The sequence below is a fragment of the Microtus ochrogaster genome, chromosome 5 (assembly GCF_000317375.1).
Source record: "Microtus ochrogaster isolate Prairie Vole_2 chromosome 5, MicOch1.0, whole genome shotgun sequence".
Lineage (NCBI taxonomy): Eukaryota > Metazoa > Chordata > Mammalia > Rodentia > Cricetidae > Microtus > Microtus ochrogaster.
In genome coordinates, this window is record NC_022012.1 from 64471693 (window position 1) to 64489710 (window position 18018).

At 39.8% G+C, this 18018-nt stretch overlaps 1 protein-coding gene and 1 non-coding gene across 4 annotated transcripts in view; both read right to left on the minus strand.

The window, feature by feature from the left end:
- Positions 1–18018, minus strand: part of Myo5a (myosin VA) — a 157044-nt gene that overhangs the window by 126669 nt on the left and 12357 nt on the right. The window lies entirely within an intron of this gene.
- On the minus strand, positions 3924–3995 carry Trnad-guc. The gene has a single exon. It is a non-coding gene; the product is annotated as a tRNA-Asp (tRNA).

Genomic DNA, 18018 nt, shown 5'->3' on the forward strand with positions numbered 1-18018 from the left:
TGCCTGCTCTTCCAAAGGTCCTGAGTTCAATTCCCGGCAACCACATGGTGGCTCACAACCATCTGTAATGAGGTCTGGTGCCCTCTTCTAGCCTGCAGACATACACACAGACAGAATATTGTATACATTATAGATAAATAAATAAATAAATATGTATACAACCAATCCCAGCTTTAATGATACATTCTTCATAAAACTATCCTTAACACTTTATCTTTAATAAAGTGTTATTTGTTTGCATACATGGATGCATGTGATCATGCACATGCTGTTAGATGTCATTCCTCAGGTACCATCCATCCTTTAATAAAGTTTACATTTTAAAAAAATTCTACTTGTGTGTGTGTATCTGAATGTTTTGTCCATGTGTGTGGGTGTTTGCCTTTGTGTTAGCAGAGGCCAGAATAAGTTGCAGACGTCTTGGACTGGAAGACAGCCATTTTCAGGATGTTGGGCTTGTTATAGAAGTGCTGACATCAGAACTCAAGTCCTTATGATTGAGCAGCAAGCACTCGACTGCTGAGCTATGCAACAACCAGACTAAGCTGGGTGTTGAGCAAGTCCCAGAGATCCATCCATCTCTATCTCTAAAGTGCTGGGATTATAAAAGCATGCTACCATACCCATTTTTGTTTTGCCTGTTTTTATATATGTTCTGAGGATTCAACACAACTCTCATGCTCACTGCAAGGCAAGGACTTACTGACTGAGCCACCTCCTGGATCCACTCTAAATATTTTTTAATCTATAACTGAGATAATTGGATACCCACTATTTAAAAAGTACTTGCTTTTATTTGACCTGTAATTACTTCTTTGATGCTTCAGAAGATGTCCTTAGGTTCCTATTTATAGAGTAAATAAATCTATGTTGCTTCTTTGGATACTTCATGTTTTTTTTTAAGTTTCTACCATGCACAAAGTTCTTTTTTCTAAGTTGAAAAGTCTAAATTTTTTAACAGTGCCTCATATCATCTTATTTGTTCTAAAATTTTTTTGAAATCTCAATTTTCAAGACAAAGCAATTCAACAGTATAGAATTTACAGATAAGGTTAAGAATATGGGCTTTGGAGTCAGACAGAACTAGTGGTTCCTATCCTTCCAAATATGTACATAATCTTGAATAAATTTCTCAACCTCCTTTGCGCAATGCCTTCATCCATAAAGCCAGATATTAAGACTGGCATGCTGGCTCATGCCTATTATTCTAACATGGGAGGCTAAGATGAGAGAATCAAGAGTTTCAGGCCACAACTGACTACACAGTAAGTTCCAGGCAAGCCTGAGCTATATAACAAGACCCTACCTAAAAAATAAAATCAAACAAACCCCAGTTATGAAATACCTACCTCCAAGAGTTGCTACATAGACAAGTGAGATACACTTCTTTAAACCTATTGCCTAGCTTATACCAACCTAGATTTAAAAACCTCATTGTGCCTCTTCATTAAAATTTACCCTCCATGTCGATTGCCTTGGAGACCTCAAGGTGTTGGAGATGCCAGAGCCATGGGATACCTGCTGAGGAGAGCGGCTAACAGGGAGTGGAACCAGCCCAAGAAAAAGAAGTGTGTTACAGTCATCAAAGCTGAAAGGAACTGGAGATCTGAAGGGCATTTTGACATCAGATAGGGGATGCAGACTTCAGAGTTTGCTCAGCTGCTTTTGTTCATGCTTTGGTCCAGTATTTTTTCACTGTGCTTGCTTCCCTGTTTTGGAATGGTAGTATGTATCCTATGTCATTATATGTTTGAAGTATGTGATCTGTTTTTTTATTTTTATTTTATAGAGGATTACAGTTAAGAAATTATATAAATCTCAGAAGAGACTTTGAACTTTAGACATTTAAACATGTTTGAGACTGTTACAGACTACAGGAACTTTTGAAGTTGGACTGAAAGCATTTTTGCATTATGACATGGCTACTAATCTTTAAGGGGCAGGGAGAGGAATGTGACGGTTTAAAGAAATTGGCCTCTAAAGGGAGTGGCGCTATCAGGGGGTGTGTCACTGTGGAGGCCAGCTTTGAGGTCTCATATGCTGAAGCCATGCCAGTGAGACAGTTCACTTCCTGTTGCCTGCTGATCAAAATGTAGAACTCTCAGTTCCAGTATTGAGTCTGCCTGCATTCCTCCATGTCCAACCATGATGAAAATGGGCTCAACCTCTGCAATTGTCAGCCACCCCATTAAATGTTTCATTAAAGAGTTAAAAAAAATTACCCTCCATATTCTATAATATGCAGATTCATTTTCTACCTCTGGTTTAATGCTTCATTGGGGTCTTCTCCCTTTCTTTGAACTCTGGATGTACCAGCTTTCTATGTTCCTGGAATATCCCCAATGCTATAATTTAAAAGTCACTCCTGTGTACTCTGCCAAGAACATATTCCCCTCATTTCCTAACTTTTTTATGGCCAGTTCCTTCTCAATATTTAGGTCATTTTTGATGTCTGCTCATGGAAGTTCTGCATGATTTGTTATGGACTTTTTTATACTCCATATTTTTTATATTATTGTTATTTAACTGAAATTTTACATACCAATACCAGTTCCTACCCCCTCCTCTCCTCCCGCTCCCTCCACTTTCCCACCCCCATCTACTCCTGAGAGAAGGTAGGGCTTCCCATGAGGAGTCAACAAAGTCTAGCACATCACTTTGAGGCAGAACCAAGGCCCTCCCCACTATGTCTAGGCTGAGCAAAGTATTCCTCCAAAGAGAATGGACTCCAAAAAGCCAGTTCAAGCAATAGGTATAAATCCTGGCTCTACAGCCAGTGGTGACACAGACTGTCTCAGCCATACAACTGTGGCCCACATTCAGAGGGCCTAGTTTGGTGCTATAGACTTTTTTAAAACTTGGGACTGCGTGTTTTTCCAACTAGTCTGAAGCCTGAAAATACTGCAACTCCACAATCTAGTACCGTGTTTACCTAGTAAACAATAAATACTGAAATGTGTGAAATATTTAACAAGTGGTTGGTTAGCTGAAAAAAAAAAACAGGTTAGAACCAGGATGTGAATGTCCTCAAATGGTTTTGTAGGCAAGCTTTCTATTTATACCCTGCAAATGGGCCAAAGGCATTTTAAAAAAGAGCAATGAAAAAGATTATTTCTAATACACTAGTTCTATCAGAAGTCTTTCATTCGTAATCAAAAGCACATCTTGTACAACTCTGAGCTGATCAGTTGTTCTCACTCTGCTTCTTTGTATATTATTGTCACACATATTTTGCCTGGGACAGAACTTACATACTATACACATAATTGCTACACAATGTCATTTATATTAGACGGGATTGCATGGAGTCACTGGGAGTAATATGAGATTCAAAACAAAAAGAAATTCAACTGGTATTGTCTCATCAACCAACGATGGGAGCTGGAGGGAGATTTCCACCCTGGAAACAATCTGGAGTCACCATAAGCATAAGAATCCCACTGCTGCTCTGAAACAGAAGTGCTCCACTTTGGACTCCTTGATAACTTCTTTTTAATTTTGTGTATAAATGTGCGTTCATGTATGAAAATGTGCATATGAATTTATGTACCGTGAAGGACAGAAGAGAGCACTGAGCCCCCTGGAACTAGAGTTACAAAAGATTGTGAGACATCTGATGTGGGTACCAGGCCAAACTCTGGTCCCATGCAAGAGGTATAAGCGTTTACCCTCTGAGCCATCTCTCCAGGCCCAAGGATGTCTGCTTGCTAAAATACCCCTGCCTCATTTTTAAGGCATCATTTAGCTGACTGTAGCTGGGGAAAGTAGAAATGAAAGTCAACTTAGGCTGTGTATTTGGAAGAAAGATTGACTGAAGATTTTAAAGAAAAGATTAAAACTTCTAAATGGCAAAACACTTCCTAAGCAAAGTCAAAAAGACACTAACCTAATATAAATGATTTTCTTTTTTTTTTTTTTTTTGGCTCCCCGTCGGGGAATCGAACCCCGGTCTCCCGCGTGACAGGCGGGGATACTCACCACTATACTAACGAGGATATAAATGATTTTCTATGACATATAAAGAATCCTTACAAATTACTAGAAGATAGTGAATAGGAAAAAAAAGGCAAGTAAAAGAAGCATCACAAAAATAATTAAACACAGGAAAAGATAGATGTTTCCTTTCACTAACAAATGCAAATACATACAATCAATCAATGTGTGCTGATAGTACCATAAATCCATTAATATACACAACTAATATGTATTAATTAAAAAGGATGCAATAAATTTTTATTGTAGTTGAAAATATTTACAGATTAACTTGTTCCAGTTAAGTCAAAATCAGCATAAATACTGATGAAGGACTGTTAGAATTCTCATGGAAAAGGTATCAGTATAAGCTTAGGCATATTTTGTGTTTGTTAGAAGGATCAGAATTTTAGAATTATTCTGAATCAGTAGAATTAAAAAAGCAAAGCTCAGCAAAAACAAAGTTCATGCAGAATGATACTTGAGAGATTCTGGTATAATAAAGAGGAAGTAGCTGTACTGTTCTGATTTTTTTGACTACACACACAAAAAAAGAGCTTTCTACACAAAAGACAGAGGCTAAGATCATATGCAGAAAGAAAAAAGGGAAAGCTATCTGGGTCTGCTAGCACTGGGATTACAGGCAGGTGGAATTCTGTTTTGTTTTTTTTTTTCTTGGTTTTTCGAGACAGGGTTTCTCTGTGGTTTTGGAGCCTGTCCTGGAACTAGCTCTTGTAGACCAGGCTGGTCTTGAACTCACAGAGATCCGCCTGCCTCTGCCTCCCGAGTGCTGGGATTAAAGGCGTGCGCCACCACCGCCCGGCGCAGGTGGAATTCTGAGCCATGGTTTATTTTTCAATAAGAAAAACAAGATTGCAGTCGGGCGGTGGTGGCGTACGCCTTTAATTCCAACACTCAGGAGGCAGAGGCAGGCGGATTACTTCGAGTTCGAGGCCAGCCTGGTCTACAAGATAGGCTCCAAAGCTATAGGTCTCGAAAAACCAAAAAAGAAAAACAAGATTTCAACAAAGTTAATAAGGGAGGCTGACATCAGCCATCTGGTTCTTGAAAAAAGTGTCAAATACACATGCTCAAGAGAAATATTCTCTTTGAGATGGGGTCACTTCTATCACTGTGTCTACATCACTCTTCTCTCGCTACTCTTTTCTGTACTCCTTGGAGAACACTCTCTGGTATTCCCCCAAACAGACTCTCTAAACAGCATAAACACTACTTCTATTAGGGTTCAGGTTATAATGCAGTGATTGAACACTTGCATAGTCCTAGATTGTGCAACGCCTTGGTTCTATCCTGAGCACAAAACACACAAACACCCACTAGTGTCTGAATTTATTATATGTGTACATATGTGGTGAAGGTCAGAAGACAATTTTCAGAAACTGATTCTCTTCCTCCACCAGCGGGTTCCAGGGATCAAATTCAGGTTATCAGGCTTGACAGCAAGTGCCTTTACCCACTTAAGCTATCTTTCCATTCACTGTGTTTAGAATGTCCTTTTGAGGAAGGGATATATCAAACGGCCCTTACTAGCCTGTGAATTAGCCATATTTAGGACAGGGTCTCCCTGATCCTGTCTATTTGACTTAGACCAATCCATCTTAGATAGATCATTTGGTTTCTCAGCAGGAGCCTGGATTGGGAAGTATATTACAGATAGAAGGGACCATGGGTAAACTCATCTAGCCACACATGATGATCATGGCGGTGGTGGCAATGGTAATCATGGTGATGGTAGCAATATCCTAATACAAGTTTTAGGAGTGAAGAATGGAAAAAGAGACATGTGGATAGTAACAGCAACTTGGCATCATAAAGTAAAGCATGCAAGGCCTATAGCAGCCAGGACACCCAGACATTCTGAAAACTCCATTCTCAGCAGGCAAGATTCCATCTCCACTCACTTTAATGTCATAATTTAGAAAGACATCTGTCTCATGCTTCAATATATGTATATGTATATTGTGCTATTTTTATTTTATTTTACTATACAGTATTGGTAAGGGAACCCAGGGATTTGCAAATGCTAGGCACATGCTCTAAAAACTGAAGTACATCCTCAGCTCATTTTATTTTAAGACATGGTCTCAACTAAGTTGCCCAGGTTAGCCTTGAGCTTCTTATATAACAGAGCAGGCCTCAAATCTGTTATCCTTCTGCTTAGCCTTCCAATTATTTAGGACTAAGTATTTTTAACCAAGCAAAAACAAAATATTAAAAGAGATCATGGCAAGGATTGGAGGCTCATCTCTAAGCTAAACAAAATTGCCCCTTAGTTTTGGCTACGTCTACACCTCGATCTTAACCCTAACTATGGGTCTAGAACCTCTATTATTAGCCAAACAATGGTGGCATACACCTTTAATTCCAGCACTCAGGAGGCAGAGGCAGGTGGATCTCTCTGAGTTCGAGGCCAGCCTGGTCTACAAGAGCTAGTTCCAGGACAGGATCCAAAGCTACAGAGAAACCCTGTCTTGGGGGGGGGGGAGAATAACCTCTATTATTTTATGATACAGTGATTTGGGAAGACAGTCTGGTTTACACAGCTGTCACACAGCAAGCACTCAGTAGCTAGTATTCTGAAAGGTTCCCTAAATCAGACAAAACTATGGGAGCCATTTTCTTTATCTCTTTTCAAATACAGTGGACCCTGAAACTGCTGAGCTCTGACATGAATAAGTGCACTCAGTACACTTTAGGACTTTGAAGAAAAATAATTAGATTCATTCACTAAATTACACGTACAGACAAATTATTCTATGATACTTGTACTGACTTGAACATTTTATTTTATTTTTTTTTAAATATTTATTTATTTATTATGTATACAATATTCTGTCTGTATGTATGCCTGAAGGCCAGAAGAGGGCACCGGACCTCATTATAGATGGTTGTGAGCCACCATGTGGTTGCTGGGAATTGAACTCAGGACCTTTGGAAGAGCAAGCAACGCTCTTAACCTCTGAGCCATCTCTCCAGCCCTGACTTGAACATTTTATAAGTGTGCCTTGATTTTCCACATTACATTTTCCGGGAAAGTATATTTGAATTCAAATGCAAACAACTAGAATTCAAGAGATTCTAGCTAGTTTAGTTTCTAACACACACGCACACACTCAAGCAAACACACACACACACTTTCTTCTGTTTTGTTTATTTGTTTTTGAGACAAGGTCTTCTGTGACCTCAGCTAACTTTCAATTTCTAACCTCTTCTTTCTCCCAAGTCCCAGGCGCCATCTATCACATGCAACTTCTTCATTCCTGCCTCAAGAAAATAAAAACGTGGGTCTATTCCAATAGCCAGAGAAGTGTTATTCAGGGAGAATTTACCCTTATGTTTCTTTTATTACCAGAACAAGAGGGGGACTTAATCTAGCTTTAAACCTGACCTCTGTTTTAGTCTTATTAGATTTCTGTAAATCAAAATATTCCAAGGTTACCATTATATGAGCTACTAAGGAATGAAGAATATAGAAGTGTACCTTATATGCCTAAATTAAGAAAAATAAACTTGGGAGACAGAACAAAAATTTCAGGTATTCCCAAAATATTTTAAAACAAATGAACGATAGCATTTATTATTATCATAGCAGGTAATTTTTTTGAGATGGGATTCACTATGTTGCTTGGGCTTATCTGAAAGTTCTAGGCTCCAGTGACCTTCCCATATCAACCAGACACGTAGCTAGACTACTGACATGATCCATTATACTACTCAGGCTCTGATTCCAGCACTTTTTTGTTGTTGCTATTTTGAGACAGGGTCTCTTTTTGTGGCCCTAGCTGTGCTGGAACTCATTATGGAGACAAGGCTGGCCTCAAACTTACAAATATTCACCTGCCTCTTCAGTGCTCAGATTAAAGGCATGTGCCACCATGCAGGGCCAGTATTGTCTTTTAAATTAAAACCTCTGTTCTTCGGGTCATCACTTTTAAAAAAAGGCAGATTACTCTATATTTAATGTTTAGCCCAGAAATCATATTCATGCAAGCAACATTAAACATATTCAGAAAGTTTATGTATATTTATAAATGTAAAAATAATAGTCAAAGAAAAGAGGTCATCAATTTGAGAGGTAGTGAGAGGGGCACATGGGAGAGGTTGGAGGGAGGAAAGGGGGGAAGTAGTGTAATTACATTTTAATTAATTTTTAAAAGCAGAAAAAAGAATAAAATTGAAAGTCTTTACTCCTAAAAAAAGCAGTGTTGAATAATTACAGAGCTACTTTTCATAGCTATTTAGAACCTAGGTGATTACAAATGACAGTCATTCTAATCAGTCCTGAATTGATATGGAAGCTTTTAAAAGTTTAAATTGTTCCTTCTGTACTAATGATCTGCAAATGCTAGAAAATAAAATCTTTAAAAGGAAACTAAAAGTGAAAAAAAGGTGATAAAACTGATGTCAAATTGAATTTGAACAGAATAGAATATAATCAAAGTACTACTGGAACTAAGAGGACAATTGGACTCCAAGAAAGTTCAAGTTTTTTCACATGAGCCTGTTTAAAAGAAGTCAGTTGATGTCTACAAGCAGACTGTGATGAAATCATGGGATACCGGGCTCTAGGATAACAAGGTCTCTGTTTAGAAAACCTTACCTAGTAGTACTGACTCATGTTAAAAAAAACAAACAAAAAACTCATCATAACCTTTAAATTTTCTCCTTTAGCTGTTCTGTCACTGCTTATATTAGCATATTAGCTGTACATCTTCCTTCTACAATAATAAAATTTTACATATCACAACTAGGAAGAGTTTTAAACGGGAGTGTCAGACACATGCCCAGATACACTCACTCATCCTCTCTCTCTTTTGGTAGAAAAAAAATAATTTCAAGAACCTGGCATAGCCGGGCGATGGTGGCGCACGCCTTTAATCCCAGCACTCGGGAGGCAGAGGCAGGCGGATCTCTGTGAGTTCGAGACCAGCCTGGTCTACAGAGCGAGTTCCAGGACAGGCTCCAAAGCCACAGAGAAACCCTGTCTCGAAAAACCAAAAAAAAGAACCTGACATAAAACTACCATTAGCTGTCACCATACACAAGTAATCATGAAGACATAGCTCAATGAACATTTCCATGGTAGGTAAGCATGGTGATCAACACTATAATTCTAGCACCCTGTAGGCTGAGACAAGTGGACTGTGAGTTCAAAGCTAGAATGAGTCACATGACAACAAATCTCTTGAAGCAAAACAAAAAATTCCCACAGTAAACTGCTTCTTCATTTTTATGAGCTGCTTAAGTCACATTTGTCTTTTATGTTTTTCCTACTTGTTTCCAAATCAAAGTAATCTAATATATAGTTCCTGAGCACTTAGAAGTCAGCCCTGTATGAAACTGTGGGGTTGGGGTTGGCAAAACAAGGAGGAGAAGGCATCTCCTGCTTTTTATTTGCCAGACCCAGGCCTTTGCCTGCTCACCGAGAGAGAGAGAGAGAGAGAGAGAGAGAGAGAGAGAGAGAGAGAGAGAGAGAGAGAATTCATGCCAAATAACTTTCTCACTGCCATTACTCTCTTTTATAGATAGGGGAAAACATGTTTGTAACAGTCAAGGTGGTTTGGTCAGAATAGCATGGTCAGGTAAATCAGAAAATTAGCTGAAAAATTACCAAGAAAGTCTGGCCCTAGCTGGTTCATAGTTGTAATTCCACCACTTGGAAGACTGAGGCAGGATGATGGCCATGAGTTTGAGGCCAGCCTAATCTACACAGTGACTTTCAGGCCAGCATGGCTATAAAATGAGACCCTGTCTTAAAAAGTAAAAGCAAAGACGGGAAGGATGGCTCAGTTAAACGCACTTGCAGCACTTACAAGGCAGCCATGTTAGATGGCTCACACCGTCCATGACTCCAGTTCCAGGGAATGCACGCTCTCTGCCTTCCGGAGGCACCTGACACAGGGGTGGATGTGAACTCAGGCAGGCAATACACTCATAAAAGGGAATGAATAAATAATAAACACATCCTTCTGAAAAGTATGAACAAAATAAAAAGTCTAGGCTGACTTTCATTCCCCAGCAATCATGGTTTATCTTCCTTATTCAAACCACAGCTCAAATATTATCTTTTCAGAAAGCCCATCTTTTAAAATCAGTATCTTTATCTCCTTCACAATTATAAAGGAACTGGACATATTAATAAATTCCAAAGGCAAGTCTTCTTTAGTTGAAAACAGAAACATTTTGCATATTATTTTCTTCAAAAAAAAAACCATTTAGGGAAATTCTTCAAAAAAAAAGAAGGAAAAGGAAAAGAAAAAAAAAGAAGGAAAGGGAATGACAGGCAGAGGAAAATAAGGGTGGTGTTACAAGAGCTCTGAAATTTCTCCTCTCTTGCTTCACTAAACACCTAAGAGGAGCACAGACAATGCTGAAGGCCATGGATACACACCTAACCACCAGCAAGCCTGCTAAAGTCGGCATGTGCTTACAACTGAGGCTCTGTCGAAGATTCCACATGAAGACATCCTTTAAAATAGGATGTGGGCCCAGCACTCGGGAGGCAGAGGCAGGCGGATCTCTGTGAATTCGAGACCAGCCTGGTCTACAGAGCTAGTTCCAGGACAGGCTCCAAAGCCACAGAGAAACCCTGTCTTGAAAAAACCAAAAAAATAAAAAATAAAAAAATAAAATAGGATGTGGGAGAAGTAGATAGAATGCAAACATGGTGGCACACACCTTTAATTCCAAATTCAGGCAGATCGTAAGGCCAGCCTGATCTACAAAATGAGTTCCAGGCCAACTAGGGCTACATAGTGAGAACCTGTCTCCAAAAGAAAAACAAAAAAATGTGAACATGCGGGCTTGGGAGGAGGACTGGCCTTTCGCAAGAAAATGACCTTTACTGGGCTAGAGAGATGGCTCAGTGGTTAAGAGCATTGCCTCAAGACCTCTTCCAAAGGTCCTGAGTTCCATTCCCGGCAACCACATGGTGGCTCACAACCATCTGTAATGAGGTCTGGTGCCCTCTTCTGGTCTGCAGGCATACACACAGAGAATATTGTATACATAATAAATAAATAAATAAATAAATAAATAAATAAATAAATAAATAAATAAATAAATAAATAGGGGCTGGAGATATGGCTCAGTGGTTAAGAGCACTGACTGCTCTTCCAGAGGACCCGGGTTCAATTCTCAGCACCTACATGGTAGCTCACAACTGTCTGAAGATCCAGTTGCAGGGTATCTGACACCTTCACACATAAAAATAAAGTTAAATAAACCATTAAAATATTTTAAATAAATAAATAAATAAATATTTTTAAAAAATGACCTTTACTTATGTCACAAATGACTGGTCCTTTCCTGGTATACACTTTCATCTCAACAATAAAAAGTAGAAGATGGGTCTGGAGAGACAGCTCACAGGTTAAGAACAAACATGTTACGTACTTGCAGAGGACCCCAGTTTAGCTTTCAGTACCCAAGGCAGCCTGTAGCTACAGCCTCAGGGGATTTGATGCCCTCTTCTGGCCTCTGAAGGCAACTGCATTACATGCGCATTTCTACACACACATACACGTAGTTACATTTTTAAAATAAATCTTAACCACTGAGCCATCTCTCCAGCCCCTTTAAAATAAATCTTTAAGAAGTTTAGGAGACATCAGAGAACAGGCATGTCACATATGTTTTTCTGGGGCATATATGTATGAATTGGTGTGCCAAAACTATGACGCCCTGACTCCCCTGCCCATTATCCATAAGCATCATTCTTGTCAGCTACAAGAACTAGTTACAAGTGCAGCGGAGCTCCCCTTTGCTGTCCAAAGGGTCTCATTAACGAACAGTCTGCTGAGATGATCTATCTGTGGAGAGCCCTCACGAGTAACTTTAAAAAGGTGTAAATGAGACATTGTCTTGTCCATCTCAGCAAATGATAAAATTAAAGTAAGAGCAAATATTACCATGTTCATCTGACACACTTAAATTTCTTACTCACACAAAGTTCTGAATTTTCCTACTCCTCTCCTCTTCCTGGTCTCTCTGCACTTCAAATTTTCATCACCAAATAAATTTCCAAACAATTTAACTTCAACAGGCAATCTAAAATTTAACAGGATTGTACTAAGTATGTAAAGGACACGTTCCCTATACACCTTCCATAAGAGAGCCACTGAGTTCTAACACTTGTAAATGTGCAACGGCTGCCTTGCTCTTCCTCCTCTGGTCATTTGGATTCTTGTTTTCTTCTGCTGAAACTCAAAATCCTGCAGCAGCTGTAAACTTGGGTGTCCCAGGACCAGGCCTGGCTGGAAGCCTGGAGCACCTCTCCTCACTCATGCTTTAATTGAGGTCTTCTACCCACTCACTCTTACTCATACCCACTTTTCCCATATTACTGAAGCTTCAGTTCTTGCCTCTGTCATGTTCAGGTTTCTAGGCCTGAGGAAATTAACTCTTTACAAAGCTATGTACAGTGGGAAGACTCTGAATATAACTAGAACAGCTAGAAACCATGATTAACACTGGATATTATATCATATTAATAATGTTCAAGATGTTCAGAACATGACTAGAATTCATCTTTCACCTCCTGACATTTACCATACACCTGAACTGTTCTGTACACAAATAACACAGTCTCACTCACAAAGCCCTTACATTCTGTTTCTCTTGCAATGCAGGTAATTAAGCCCAGAGCATCTCGGGCCTGCTAGGCAAGAGTTCTATCACTGAGTTACATCCCCAGCCCAAAACTGCTACATTTAAGACAGGAATGATTTCTGCTAAAAGGATCATAAAAGCTTTAGTACTTTATACCACCATGAATGTATTTTTATATTTAACAAGAAATCTAGAGAAGGTTATCTCAGTCTAATAATATCACTAAGAATCTAGGCTCTGGAACTGAAAAAGATGGCTCAGAGGTGAAGAGCACTTGCTGCTCTTCCAGAGGACCTGGGATCAGTTCACAGCAGCTAACATCTGTGGCTCTAGATCCAGGGCATCCAATGTCCTCTCTTCTGCCCCCATGTGCACTGCATTCACACGGTGAACATATATACATGCAGGTAAAACATTCATTCACATCAAATAAAATTAAATATTTTTTAGAAAAGAACCCAGGCTCTGGGGCTGATGAACCTGCACAGTAGGTAAAGGGGCTTGACAGCCAAGCTCTCCTGGTGGATAGAGAGAACTGGCTCAACAAGTTACCCTCTGACCTGCACAGAGGATATCCACTGCTTATCCTTGCAACTCTTACTGCACAGTTCCAGCACACTACTCCACACTTGGGATGGGAGAACAGACATGGATTTGGCTAATTCTACGGCTTGGTTCTGGAATGTCCCCCAGAGGTTCATGTGTTAAAGCCTGGTCTTCAGTGCTACTAGAAAGGAGTGGAACCTATAGGAAGAAGGTCTTAGACCACTCGGAGTGCGCCCTGGAAGGAGACAGCAGGAATCCATCCCCTTCCTCTCTCTGTGGCTTCCCGGCTGTCATGGAAAGAGCAGCACCTCTGCCACATGTCCGCATGTTCCTGCTATCATGTGCTGCCATGCCAAAGGAAAAGAGACAGGACAACTAAACATGGACTGAAACCTCTACAACTGTCAGCAAAAAAATAAAAGCAAACGCAAACAAACAAAAAACCTTTCTTCTTTTTAAGCTGATTATAACAAGTCTTCTATTACAGGAACGGAAAGGTAATCATTTCTTTAGATCTTTGGGAGGTTTTTTTGTTCCTAGAAATTAGCCTCAGAGCATATTTTCCAATACAACAACAACTAATATCAACAACAACAACAAACTCTACATGTCAAAATCTGGAAACTGTATGTTACATATTAATTTCATTCTCTCATCTTTACAATAAAATGATTAAAGCCTTTCTACGTTATACATGATGGTTCAAGCCTGCAATCCCAACACTCAGAAGAGGCTGAAGTAGAAGTACTGTTATGGGTTCAAAGCTAGCCTGGGCTACACAGAGTTCCAGGCTAGGCTGGGCTGCAGATTGACACCCTATATCAAAGTATATATAGACATACACATACCAAATAAAAACTCTTTTCCAATTTTCTCAAAAGTAGTATCTTAATGTTGATGATCACATAAAAAAATGATTTTTCTTCTCTCTCCTTGATTTTCCCTGACTGGCTGTATCTAATCATATATCTTTTTAAAAAATTCTTATGAAATGCAAACTACATCAGTAGATCAGTTGAGAGGCAGCATGCAGCTGAGCAAAGCAGCAATGGGAAAGCACTAATCCTCTCATCCCTGCCTAGTATCTGTCACCCACTTAGACAGGTTATCTGTTTGCTAAATCAGCTGTGTTTAAAACTAACCTCTACAAAACAATAGAGTGGGGGCATATTTAGATTCTGACAAGTCAAAGTCACACAGTGATCTCTGGAAAACTGTCACTAACAGCAGAGAGCAGCCATCTGAGGAAATAAGAATCACAGCACAGCCTAAATGATTCATGTGGAAATCGGAACCATTAGATAGGCCTTAAGACAAACCAATAGCTTAGCATGGTCTCAAGAGAACAATCTCCACCATTCTTTTTCTCCAGCCTCGTCAGGAGGGGAAGAAGCAACACAGGAAAAAAGTTCTAAATATTTTAATGAGGCAGTTATCCCATTAGTTATGTTTCTTTGTCTGACAGGAATTAAGTGCCAGCTGCATCTGATGTCACTGCTCTGGAAATCTAAAGGACAGCAGCCACTAAGAGAGCTAGCTCACTGATAACAGTGAAAGCTCACAGAAGCAGCTCCAGGGTTCTTGGGAAGACTCTGTATTCAGACCACATTCTGAATAAACTCAATCTATGCAAATTCAGACATTAAAAAAATCAATACCTAAGCAAGTCAAGAAAGAACGCATGAGGTTTTGGCTTTTTATTTTTACTTTGAGAAGGCATCCCACTGTGCAACCCAAACACTGGCCTCAAACTCCTGGGCTTAAGTTATATTCCTGACTCAGTCTCCTAAGGAGCTAGAATGATAAACAGGCACATGTCACCATATCTGTTCAGAAGACAGGAAAGAGTTAACCTTAAAAAGAAAAGTATTTTAAGATGCAAGACTAATGTACAAAATGGTTCAATCACAATTGTGTCTTGTAGGGTTTTTTCTTTGTGTGGTTTTGTTTTGAGGCAGGATCTTAGTTTAAAATCACCTTCCAATCCACTTCCTAAATCCTGGGATTACAGGCATTTACCACCACAGCTGGGTTATGTAGTTTGTTTTTATAGTTATTTATTAACAACTGAGTTTTATGGATTCTGGTTTTATGGTACTGATTCCTATCACACACATATACTTTTTTTTTTAAAGATGAGTAAAGTCTTACTCAGTAGCCCATGCTAACCTTAAACTGCAGCAACCTTCCTGCCTTGGTTTCTCAAGCACTGGGATTACAGGCATGAACCAATTAGCTACATCATTTATACTTTTCATGAACTCACATAAGCCTTCCCAATCTCAACCCAACCAGTTAAGTTCCATCACATGTTTTGTGCTCAGCGCTATTTCTATTGAGACAGTGCCATGTAAGGTAGCCGAGACTGTCTTCCAACTCACTGTGTAGCTACTTATGGCCTCAAACTTGTGATCCTCATGAGTAAGCCTCCCACTGCTGTCCCAGATGCTTCTTAAACACACTCTAGTGGGGGCCCAGCTCCAAAAGACCAACTGGACTGGGATGACTGACTGTGCAGGTGGTAAGCGCCATGGCAACATTTGCTCCTCCACAGATCTGTCTGCTTTCTTGGGACTAAGACACTGCTCCTGATAAATGCAGGAAATGTCAACCCCGGAAGGGATCATATCTCATCTAAGAGAAATGAACATCTTTTACAAGACCAGGTCATTTAAGACCTCTGGCCAGTTTCCTAGACACATTTCAGCTGAAACTTGTTATAAGAAACTAATTATAACATTTGCAAACCAAGAGACTTACTGAAATACATTAATTATAAGACTCCTTTTCAGAGCTTAACTGATTTCACTATTGTTTCAGAGACTATTCCCCATCTTACTTCTTTGCTGTATTATCCTCCCTTTTACCCAGTCAGTCTCTCCAAATTGAAAGGCAACAGCAGAGCAGCCAGACTATCCTACATTAAAGACTGGTGCAGTTGTGTGACAGATCCTAGATGATTTGTTAATCAGGGACAGTCTCCTGTGGCAGATATATTAGTATATCCCTGACACTTCACCCTGCATTATGGCTTCCAAAACATTGGAAAGGATCCTTTGTATGCTCAATTTAGACTCTGACTTCTTCTGGCCACTCTAGCCATCTGTCATCTTGGAAATCTAGAGAATCTGCTTCTAGTAAGCTGTCAAGACTGGCACCCTGAGATTACAGATGTGTTACTAATACTTAAGAATTTATTCCTGAGCCGGGCGGTGGTGGCGCACGCCTTTAATCCCAGCACTCGGGAGGCAGAGGCAGGCGGATCTCTGTGAGTTCGAGACCAGTGGTCTACCGAGTGAGTTCTAGGACAGGCTCTAAAACCACAGAGAAACCCTGTCTCGAAAAACCAAAAAAAAAAAAAAAAAAAAAAATTTATTCCTGAGAAGGTGAGATCCCTGTAGCCTGTGTTCTAAGCTCTAAGTAGACTAATTTCCTTGGTGTTGATCTATTTCACCACCACCCAATTTCTATACCATTGTGATTACTGCAAAAACGGGACACTTTGCCGCCAGTCAACCTCAATGAAAACCACAGCTCAGTTTCTACAGGAACACACAAAAGCTTTTTGTCTTCTTCAGTTCATGTGTGAACTTCAAGAAATTATAAGTACTTAATACAGGTTAAGTAATGTCTGCATCGTAACAATGTGAAGCCATTAAAAACATTTTATAAGTCAGGCACAGTGGCTCACAACTGTAATCCTGGCACTCTGGGAGGCTGAAGCCAGACTGCTTTAAGTCTGAGGGCACCATGGTCTACGCAGTGACAGAATCTCTCAAAGTCATAATATAGAAGAATGTATTGGCATGGGAAATATTCATAAAATACTATTTAAAGAAAGCAAATCATGCTTATAAAGTAGTACATATAAAATAAGCCATTTTTAAGATAGTATTTTTATGGATGATTAAAATTTTATATATGGGCCCAATGTATTTTGAGTATATTCAGCCCTATTTCCCCCCCAAACTCCTCCTAGATCTAATCCCCCACCCCCAACCCCAGTAAGTCCCAACTTCAAGTCCTCTTTTTTTTTTTTTTTTTTTTGTCTTGTTTTGTTAGCTTTGTTTTTTGAGACAGGGTTTCTCTGTGTAGCTTTGGAACTTGACCTGGAACTTACTCCATAGATCAGGCTGGCCTCGAACTCACAGAGATTCACCTGCCTCTGCCTCTCAAGTGCTGGGATTAAAAGGCGTGCGCCACCACTGCCTGGCTACTCAAGTCCTCTTGTTTATTTTTATAAATCAGAGTCCTATTTGTGCTGCCCATATACTCACAGGTGTGGGACCATTAACTGAGCATGGTCAACCTACCAAGGACTAAACCCTTAAACTGCCTCTTCCTCCCTCAGCAGCCCTCAACTGTTCCTCAGCAACGGTGGGGTTTTATGAGACCCTCCATGCTAGAATGCCGACAGCCACTGTGAGTCCATGGGTGCAGTGCTCAGTCATGTCTGGAAGATACTGCTTTACCCTGGTCCTCCCTAATCCCTGGCTCTTAAAATCTTCACACACCCCCTGTCTCTGGGGGGAAGGGTATGTGATACAGGTACCCCATTTATGCCTGAATACAAACCAGTTTTCTCTAGAAAACATAAACAGAAATAGGTGACTAGAAGGATTATACATCAAATATTAGAGCACTTGAAAACAGTAGGGCTGCGTGTAGTTTTTTTCTGTATTTTCCTCCTTCACATTAAATATTTATTATATTTTTACTATTAAAAATGTATATGTAACCAGGCAGTGGTGGCACACACCTGTAATTGCAACACTCAAAAGGCAGAGGTGGGCAGATCTCTGTGAGCTTGAGGCCAACCTGAGCTAGTTCCAGGACAGGCTCCAAAGCTATAGAGAAACCCTGTCTCAA